This window comes from Rhinoraja longicauda, chromosome 16 (assembly GCF_053455715.1).
Source record: "Rhinoraja longicauda isolate Sanriku21f chromosome 16, sRhiLon1.1, whole genome shotgun sequence".
Taxonomy (NCBI): domain Eukaryota; kingdom Metazoa; phylum Chordata; class Chondrichthyes; order Rajiformes; family Arhynchobatidae; genus Rhinoraja; species Rhinoraja longicauda.
Genome location: NC_135968.1, coordinates 49365539 through 49376764, shown reverse-complemented (window position 1 = coordinate 49376764; position 11226 = coordinate 49365539).

Below are 11226 nucleotides of genomic sequence, written 5' to 3'. Positions count from 1 at the left end.
CTGTTGTTATTCCAGCCACGTCCAATTGGTCTTCAGCTGCTTGTTATAATTGCTGCTTAGGAAGTGATGATTGCAAGCAATATATATTACATCCATAGCAATATGGCAACCTTATTAATAATATTAACAGCTGCTTTAACCACAGTACGGTGGCACAGCGGTAGAGTTGCTGCCTTACAGCGAATGCAACGCCGGGGACCCGGGCTTGATGCCGACTACGGGTGCTGTCTGTACGTTCTCCTGTCAGGAGTTTGCACGTTCTCCCCGTGACCTGTGTGGGTTTTCTCCGAGATCTTCGGTTTCTTCCCACACTCCACGGGCGTACTGGTTTGTACGTTAATTAGCTTGGTATAAGTGTAAATTGTCCCTAGTGTGTGTAGGGTAGTGTTAATGTCACTGGTCGGCGCAGACCCGGTGGATCGAAGGGTCTGTTTCCATGATGTATCTCTAAACTAAACGGAACTAAATGAAAGAATTGCTGCACTTTATCCCCACATTCCATTTAAAGTCCAGATTTTGATTTTTAATTCAGATAATTTTTAACTTTCTTTCCGTTCCAAGCAACTGTTCACCGGGTACGAAAGGACAATTCAAGAAATTCCTTTCAGAAAATTCCTCTATGTTGGTGTCATTGAAAGTATTAACAAGATTTCATATCAAAGAATGGAAAGCAGGCAGTGAGTTGGCACCTGACTCACTAATCTGTACTGAACTTGAATAATAAATAATCGCTCAGTCCACCTTAACAACACCTTCGCTCAGTCCGCCTTAACAACACCTTCGCTCAGTCCGCCTTAACAACACCTTCGCTCAGTCCGCCTTAACAACACCTTCGCTCAGTCCGCCTTAAACCAAATGCAGACTCGGCGATCGTTTCGCTCAACACCTTCACTCAGTCCGCCTTAACCAACCTGATCTCCCGGTGGCTGAGCACTTCAACTCCCCCTCCCACTCCAGTCTGACCTTTCTGTCATGGGCCTCCTCCAGTGCCATAATGAGGCCCACCGCAAATTGGAGGAACAGCACCTCATATTTCGCCTGGGCAGCTTGCAGCCCAGCGGTATGAACATCGACTTCTCCAACTTTAGATAGTTCCTCTGTCCCTCTCTCCTGTCAGGAGTTTGCACGTTCTCCCCCTTCCCAGTTCTCCCTCTATCTTCCTGTCTCCACCTATATCCTTCCTTTGTCCCGCCCCCCTGACATGCGTCTGAAGAAGGGTCTCGACCTGAAACGTCACCCATTCCTTCTCTCCTGAGATGCTGCCTGACCTGCTGGTTACTCCAGCATTTTGTGAATGGATAATAAACAAAATCTTTTTGATATTATGAAGTTACATTAGTACGAAGGAAATAATAACATTTAAAATATCTGCTTTAAGAGGGCATCAATAATACTCTCTGGGTGAAAAGGTTTTTCCTCATTTCCATTCTAAATGGCCTACCCCTTATTCTTAACCTGTGGCCCCTGGTTCTGGACTCCCCCAACTTCGGGAACATGTTTCCTGCCTCTAGCGTGTCCAATCCCTTAATAATCTTACAGTGCATTCAGAAAGTATTCAGACCCCTTCACTTTTTCCACATTTTGTTACGTTACAGCCTCATTTTAAAATGGATTAAATTCTTTTTTTTTAATCATCAATCTACACACAATACCCCATAATTAAAAAACGAATACAGGAGTTTAGAAAAGTTTGCAAAGTAATTAAAAAGAAAGAACTGAAATATCACATTTACATAAGTATTCAGACCCTTTACTCAGTACTTTGTTGAGGCACCTTTGGCAGCAATTACAGCCTCAAGTCTTCTTGGGTATGAAGCTACAAGCTTGGCACACCTGTATTTGGGTCATTTCTCCCATTCTTCTCTGCAGATCCTCTCACGCTCTGTCAGGTTGGATGGGGAGCATCGATGCGCAGCTATTTTCAGGTCCCTCCAGAGATGTTCGATCGGGTTCAAGTCCGGGCTCTGGCTGGGCCACTCAAGGACATTCACAGACTTGTCATGAAGCCACTCCTGCGTTGCCTTGGCTGTGTGCTTAGGGTCGTTGTCCTGTTGGAAGGTGAACCCCCGTCCCAGTCTGAGGTCCAGAACGCTTTGCAGCAGGCTTTCATCAAGGATCTCTCTGTACTTTGCTCTGTTCATCTTTCCCTCGATCCTGACTTGTCTCCCAGTTCCTGCCGCTGAAAAACATCCCCACAGCATGATGCTGCCACCACCATGCTTCGCTGTAGGTATGGTATTGGCCAGGTGATGAGCGGTGCCACTTGGCATTCAGGCCAGAGAGTTCAATCTTGGTTTCATCAGTCCTGAGAATCTTATTTCTCATGGTCTGAGAGTCCTTTAGGTGCCTTTTGGCAAACTCCAAGCGTAAGGCGGTGACATCACCTTGTCCCGTATTTGGTAGTGAAATAGTTGGCAACACTACCCCACCCCCCCCCCCCTTTGATAATTTAATGTTATGTTTGTTACATATGTGCTGTGCAACAACTAGTCACTTGAATTTCATTATTATTATAGTACATGTGACACATTCAATCTTATGACTGTTGTCAGACCAATTTCCCTCTGGGATAAATAAAGTTGTACTGTGTTGTATGATATCGTATCGCATCATGTTCAGTGCAGAGGTTGTGGGGCAAAGGGCTTGGTCCTTTGCTGGGCCTACAGTATATTAACATAGCCGGACAATTGCTACAGGATGGAATTCTGCTTCATGTCTTGCTTTCTATCAGAACCTTCTGTCCAATATCATCATTGCCGCTGCCTCTTGAATCAGACATTGACGACCTAACACTTCTGCCAATTTCAAGCACGTATCTTCTCACTCACAGGATCTGTGAAGAGCAGATTTGAGCCTCGTACAATTGCTACCTTGCATTCACACCAGGCGTAAATTGGAGCAATTTGTAAGAAAGAATAAAAGGTCAAGTGAAGTGGTTGAATAGATGAATAAAGATCCATATGTTAGCAATCTGCAAGAGCAGAAGGCGGTCACCGTGGTGCAGCGGTAGAGTTGCTGCCTTACTGCGAATGCAGCGCCGGAGACCCGGGTTCCATCCCGACTACGGGTGCTGTCTGTACGGAGTTTGTACGTTCTCCCCATGACCTGCGTGGGTTTTCTCCGAGATCTTCGGTTTCCTCCCACACTCCAAAGACGTATAGGTTTGTAGGTTAATTGGCTTGGTAAATGTAAAAATTATCCCTAGTGGGTGTAGGATGGTGTTAATGTGCGGGGATCGCTGGTTGGCGAGGACCCGGTGGGCCGAAGGGCCTGTTTCCGTGCTGTGTCTCTAAACTAAACTAAACTAAACTAAGCAGAGCAATTTTACATTAAAACAAGATTTCATCAGCAATCCATGTGAACATAGAAATGTCCTGGTACAAAAATTGATTAAAAAAGTCAAAAACAATCGGCAGTAAGTTTTCTCTGAGAATTTTGTCTCAGTGTCAGATTCTCCAAAGAGCTTAAGTGAAGCCTGTTCTGCTTTACAAAAGAACATTTGGTTAAATCATAGTTCTAAGGAACTGGGATTTCCGTACAGGCAACGCGTTCATGGCGGTTTGCTATTTACTTGCATTTTGATGAGGGGAAATGAAAGCTCAGAACACATACCAACAAAAATAACGTAAGTGTATCTCATATCACAGTGAGGAAAAATCAGGGAGAAGTATCATCATTTAAAAATCAAGCTGATTTACATGATTGAGGAAACATCGCTGTTTAAATTTGAAAACTGTAGCCATGGAAACATTTTAGAAGCAAACCAAACTCATTGTGGTAATGCAAAATCTCTCCCATTCTCCAAAGTCTTCAGCTTTCATCAATTTAGAGTTGTTATTATGCACTGGAATCAAACCTTTACAGCTCAATCAGATTCTCATTACTGTCAATGGATGCTGATCAATCACCAGGAGATGGAGAACAGATTGATTGAACTCCATCACTTTGTGCTGTTTCTCTGAAAGGCCAAAGATGTAGACAAAATGAACCATCATATCACCATGTTGATTGGACTGCAGATATTCCCATGTCTTGCCTCCAACATTAACTCGTTCATTTTCCAACAGCAGAGCAAAATAATACTCATACACCCAAAGGCTGGAACATTAAAAAAGATGATCAAACGACTCTGCACATTGTACAAGATGAAAGAAGCTAGCAAAAATCAGGACTGATTGATCCTGAGTCTCAAATTCATTCTACAGAGCAAAGCATCAGTTGGTTCAAAGAATAACAAAATCACAATGTTAAAATAATAAATTAAAATTGCTTTGAACCACCTGAACCGTTATTTATGTCTCTATGTGAATATACAATCGGTTGTATGAATGTCCTGACTGAAAACAAAGTAAAGCCAACCGTTCTTTCATTCTTTCCACCTCTGCTAAATAAAGCATTCCTGTCTGCCTCTTAACAGCATCAGAATGGGGAACAGCATCAGAAAAGCAAAGTCGTGGCAGTGTTCAGTAATCCATGCAGCTCTGTGTGGGAGATAGCGAGATGATGTTTCGGGTCGGGACTCTTCTTTAGAATGATGAAGTCGAGAGGATTCTTGCCTTACCCTTCCCCACTCTGCTCCATCAGACTGAAGAACGGTCCCAACCCCAAACTTCCCTCTGTCCATCCCTCTCTACAGATGCTACCTGATCCGATACCTGCAACACTGCTATTGCTCAAGATTCCAGCATCTGCAGTCTTTTGTCTCCTGATGTAACAGCATATATTCCTCGATTTATACCGATCCATCTGAACTAATCTTGGTTTAATTACTGCCAAGAATTTCCACCTCCATGCACACATATGTGTGAGTTTGAGATGCCTTTGTTGATGTTCCAGATGTTATTTTTTCATAATTCTATTAACCTTTTATTTTCATGAGGTTCTTTGCAGATCAATATGATATTGTGTGCAGTTTTGGTTTCCCAATTTGAGGAAGGACATCCTTGTAATTGAGGCAGTGCAGCGTAGGTTCACGAGATTGATCCCTGGGATGGCGGGACTGTCATATGAGGAAAGATTGAAAAGACTAGGCTTGTATTCACTCGAGTTTAGAAGGATGAGAGGGGATCTTATAGAGACATATAAAATTATAAAAATACTGGACAAGCTAGATGCAGGAAAAATGTTCCCAATGGGTTTCTGATTGTGGATGATCAGCCACGATCACAATGAATGGGACATGGGAAATGCTGATGTAGATGGGACATGTTGGCTGGAGTTGGCAAGTTGGACCAAAGGGCCTATTTTCATGTATGTGATAAAGTAAAGTGAAGTGAGCTTATTGGATGTAACAGGATCACCATCCTGTTACTGATTTCATATTCTATGTGAGATTGCAAAGAACTCCACTTTTAGAAGCCAACTAGACCAAGTGGACCCGTTGGGCTCAAACTTCTCCTGCATTGGTGCAGCATCCTCTCCTCCCCCCTCCCCCCCTCCTCCCCTCTCCCCCCCCTCTCCCCCCCCCCTCCCTCCACCCCCTCCCTCCCTCCCTCCACCCCCTCCCTCCCTAGGAGATAGATTTAAACTTTAAAATGTGAATAACTTTTAAAATATAACAACAATTTCAATGAAACTTCTTCCATTAGCACCTAAGGGATGACGGTGAGTAAGGTGGGCCTAAAATTGTCGCGCTATCATGTACCGTTTTGGCTGTAGTTCAGGAACAAACAAACAAACAAACAAACAAACGAGAGTTTTAGTATATAGATAAACTATTTTTATACATTGTGAAAATCTAATTGTTTGTAGTTGTTGTTTGTCTTGTATATTTTATTGTGTCTAATCCAAAAGGCCCACAGACCTGATAACATTTGGTTGTAATTTTACAAACGGCAAAATGCATAATGCGTAACATCGTAGCTCGGGAGTATTAATGTGATTGAAGTCACTTATGAATTATTCTGTGTTACTCTGATTAATAGGCAATTGGTACCTTTGGTTCAAACTGCTCCATTCATAGCTGGCATACAAATGCAAGACCACAGTAGCTTATGTTAGATTTTAAATTAGTCGCAATTTATATTCTCTCCTTGAGTGATGTTCTCAATCTTACGTATAATCAAACTGACAGTCAAAATTGGTTTGATCATGGGTTTGATTCAGCAAGAGTGCAAAGTATACTAAATGGCTTTGATGCTTGAAACATAGACATGGAAACATAGAAAATAGGTGAAGGAGGAGGCCATTTGGCCCGTCGAGCCAGCACCGCCATTCATTGTGATTATGGCTGATCATCCACAATCAGTAACCCGTGCCTGCCTTCTCCCCATATCCCTTGATTCCACTAGCCCCTAGAGCTCTATCTAACTTTCTTTTAAATTCATCCAGTGAATTGGCCTCCACTGCCTTATGTGGCAGAGAATTCCACAAATTCACAACTCTCTGGGTGAAAGACTTTTTTCTCATCTCAGTTTTAAATGTCTCCCCTTTATTCTTAGACTGTGGCCCCTGGTTCTGGACTCCCCCAACATTGGGAACATGTTTCCTGCATCTAGCTTGTCCAGTCCTTTTTATAATTTTATACACCTCTATAAGATCCCCTCTCATCCTTCTAAACTCCAGTGAATACAAGTGTATGATGTTGCTGTGAGATGGGAATTATTTACATACACTCACAAACAATAATCGATCCTTTTATATCAGTCGGCACGGTGGCGCAGCAGTAGAGATGCTGCCTTACAGCGAATGCAGCGCCGGAGACTAAGGTTCGATCCTGACTACGGGCGCCGTCTGTATGGAGTTTGTACGTTCTCCCCGTGACCTGCGTGGGTTTTCTCCGAGATCTTCGGTTTCCTCCCACACTCCAAAGACGTGCAGGTTTGTAGGTTAATTGACTGGGTAAATGTAAAAATTGTCCCTGGTGAGTGTAGGATAGTGTTAATGTGCGGGGATCGCTGGGCGGCGCGGACTTGGTGGGCCGAAAGGGCCTGTTTCCGCGCTGTAGAATCTAAATCTAAATCTAAAAAAATCTTTCCTCTGGATCAAATGTCACCAGTTTTATTAAAACCAAGCAGAGGCCATGACTGGGGTGGCCATCAAATGCCATTATCTAATTATAGTAGCAGCATAAGGTATCTCTGTGGGCCAAAGGTAGAGACAAAAAGCTGGAGAAACTCAGCAGGTCAGACAGCATCTCTGGAGAAAAGGAATATTCCTTGGAGATGCTGCCTGTCCCTCTGAGTTACTCCAGCTTTTTGTCTCTATCTTTGGTTTAAACCAGTATCTGCAGTTCCTTCCATCACATCCTTGTGGGCCAATGTTTATTATGCCACTGGTTTTAATCAGGTATGCCATAACATTATGTCAGCCAAAACATTATGACCAGATGAGCCAAAACATTATGACCACCTGCCTAATATGCTGTTGGTCCTCTGTGTGCAGCCCCATACGCAGCAGGGTGCGATGCACTGTGTATTGTGACACATTCCTCCCGTGACCACCATTAATATTTTCTGTGACGTGCCACAGTAGACCTTCTGTCGGTTCGGACCAGACGGGATAGCCTTCGTTACCCTCGCGCATCGATGAGCCTTGGGCGCCCAACACCCTGTCGCCGGTTCGTGGTTTGTTCCTCCTTGGACCACTGTCGGTAGGTACTCACCACTGCTGACCGGGAGCACCCCACAAGCCTTGCTGTTTCAGAGATGCTCTGACCCAGTCGTCTGGCCATAACAATTTGGCCCTTGTCAAAGTCGCTCAGGTCTTTACTCCTGCCCATTTCTCCTGCATCCAACACATCAACTTCAAGAACTGACTGTTCACTTGCTGCCTAATATATCCCACCCCTTGACAGGTGCCATTGTAACAAGATAATCAATGTTATTCACTTCACCTGTCAGTGGACATAATGTTTTGGCTGATCGGTGTATATCAGGGTAATTACAAAGGTGCTTTTTGGTCTCCTGCTATTCTAATCAAATAAAGCCTTCTTGTCTGTTATACATATAAATCACATGCTCCTTGATTTATACCTTCAGGCCAGTGTGGTCATAGATGTAAGTGAGTTACTCCAGCATTTTGTGTCTATCTTTAATATACTAAGGCAATGAACTAACCTTGGTTTAGATGCGGCATGAATTTTCACCTCCATACATATATAATTGTACATTTGCAAGAATTCTCTGCTAATTTCACTGTCCCTTATCTTTTCTCAACACTATTAATCTTTTATTTTCACCAGGTTCCTTCCAGAACAATATGATATTCAAATCTTAATGTAACCTAATATGGTGCATTTCACACATATTCAATGAAAGCTGCCCATAATTAATGCAATGTACTTTAGCTGAAGGTTGCAAGATTCATCATGACACCAAGTACACAACTTGAAAATAATGTTGTGCAAGGCGACCCTTTGGCATTATTTGGTTTGCATTAACACAAGTAGAAATATCCAAATTCCATCAGATTATGGAGTTCACTGCCGAGAATGTCATCCCTTTCAGTCGTATTTCAGTATCTCTGCCACAGAAGGCAGTGGAGGCCAATTCATTGGGTGAATTTAAAAGAGAGTTCGATAGAGCTCTCGGGGCTAGCGGAATCAAGGGATATGGGGAGAAGGCAGGCACGGGTTACTGATTGTGGATGATCAGCCATGATCACAATGAATGGCGGTGCTGGCTCGAAGGGCCAAAAGGCCTCCTCCTGCACCTATTTTCTATGTTTCTATGTTTCTGTTGTTTTTTTTAGTTTTGTTTTTTAGAGATACAGTGCCGAAACAGGCCCTTTAGCCCACCGAGTCCGAACCGGGCCAGCGATTCCTGCACATTGATACAACCGACACACACTAGGGACAATTTACATTTATACCAAGCCAATTAACCTACATTGTTGGAGTGTGGGAGGAAACTGAAAATCTCAGAGAAAACCCATGCAGGTTGCAGGGAGAACGTACAAACTCCGTACAGACAGCATCCGTAGTCAGGATCGAACCTGGGTCTCTGGCGCTGGAGGGCAATAGCTCTACCGCTATATGGGCGGCACGGTAGCGCAGCGGTAGAGTTGCTACTTTACAGCGAATGCAACGCCGGAGACTCAGGTTCGATCCTGACTACGGGTGCTGCACTGTAAGGAGTTTGTACGTTCTCCCCGTGACCTGCGTGGGTTTTCTCCGAGATCTTCGGTTTCCTCCCACACTCCAAAGACGTACAGGTATGTAGGTTAATTGGCTGGGTAAATGTAAAAATTGTCCCTAGTGGGTGTAGGATAGTGTTAATGTACGGGGATCACTGGACGGCACGGACTTGGAGGGCCGAAAAGGCCTGTTTCCGGCTGTAGATATATGATATGATATGATATGATACCATTCTGCTGCCTACAGTTAATGTAATGTACATTAGCTTCAGGGACTTGCAACGTGGCGATGAAATTAACTGCATTGGTTTCAGTGGAAGGATTTTCAGGGGCAGTGTGCAACTCATTGCCACGACTAATTGTATGATTGGCGCTACTGACGAGCAGTAAATTTCCCCACATCTGGGAAACCTTCATTAATTCAGTGTAGAAGTTGGGAGGTCATGTAGCAGTTGTATAAGACGTTGGTGAGACCACATTTAGAATATTGTGTTCAGTTCTGGGCACCATGTTATAGGAAAGATATTGTCAAGCTTGAAAGGGTTCAGAAAAGATTTACGAGGATGTTGCCAGGACTAGAGGGTGTGAGCTATAGGGAGAGGTTGAGTAGGCTGGGTCTCTATTCCATGGAGCGCAGGAGGATGAGGGGAGATCTTATAGAGGTGTACAAAATCATGAGAGGAATAGATCAGGTAGATGCACAGTCTCTTGCCCAGAGTAGGGGAATCGAGGACCAGAGGACATAGGTTCAAGGTGAATGGGAAAAGATTCAATAGGAATCCGAGGGGTAACTTTTCACACAGAGGGGGGTGGGTGTATGGAACAAGCTGCCAGAGGAGGTAGTTGAGGCTGGGACTATCCCATCGTTTAAGAAACAGTTGGACAGGTACATGGATAGGACAGGTTTGGAGGGTTATGGACCATGTGCAGGCAAGTGGGACTAGGGTAGCTGGGACATTGTTGGCCGGTGTGGGCGAGTTGGGCCGAAGGGCCTGTTTCCACACTGTATCACTCTATGACTCTATGAAGGGCCTGTTTCCACACTGTATCACTCTATGACTCTATGAAGGGCCTGTTTCCACACTGTATCACTCTATGACTCTATGAAGGGCCTGTTTCCACACTGTATCACTCTATGACTCTATGACTCTAATTGCTTTGGTATATCGGATTTCGATTTTAAAATTCAAAACTGAGAAACAAAACTCTGTAACATATCAAAAATGAATTCAAGGATAAATACACAATAAATAAATGTGAACCATATTGGATGGTTACAAAATAAATGCAACATGTTAGTTTAAAAAGAATGGAAATATTTACCAATGGCTGGTAGACACAAAATGCTGGAGTCACTCAGCGGGTCAGGCAGCATCTCTGGAGAACATGGATAGGTGACGTTTCACAGAGTGCTGGAGTAACTCAGCGGGTCAGGCAGCATCTCTGGATGGCCTGTGGCTCTATTGGCAATAAGTGGTTTAATTGAGGTAACCAAATTCTCCAGAAAACAAACATCTTACAATCGTCTCGGGTCGAGACCCTTCTTCTGACCCAGTTATCCAGATTGACCCAAAACATCACCCATTCCTTCTCTCCAGAGATGCTGCCTGTCCCGCTGAGTTACTCCAGCATTTTGTTTAGTTTAGTTTAGAGATACCGTGCGGAAACAGGCCCTTCGGCCCACCGAGTCCGCGCCGACCAGCGATCCCTGCACATTAACACTATTCTACACACTAGAAGGAAAGTGCGATGTTACGGGTCGAGACCCTTCTTCAGGCAAGGAGTCTGGGGAGAGGGAGTCTAGAAATGTGGAATGGTGAGGTGTGAAAACGACAGATCAAAGGGGACAATGCTTAAGGAAAATGTAGAATGGTTCATTGTTAGCTGAGGGAAAGGTGACAATGAGACACACGATCAGTAAAATTAATTAGGACAGTGAAATTAGTCAGAGTACTAGGATCGGGGAGGGACGGAGAGAAAGCAAAAGCAAGGGTTACTTGAAGTTAGAGGAATCAAATGCAAATATGAGATGCTGTTCCTCCAATTTGCATTCGGCCTCACTCTAACACTGGAGGAGACGTAGGATGAAAAGGTCTGTGTTGGAATAGGAAGGAGAATTAAAGTGTTTAGCAACCAGTAGATCAGGTAGGT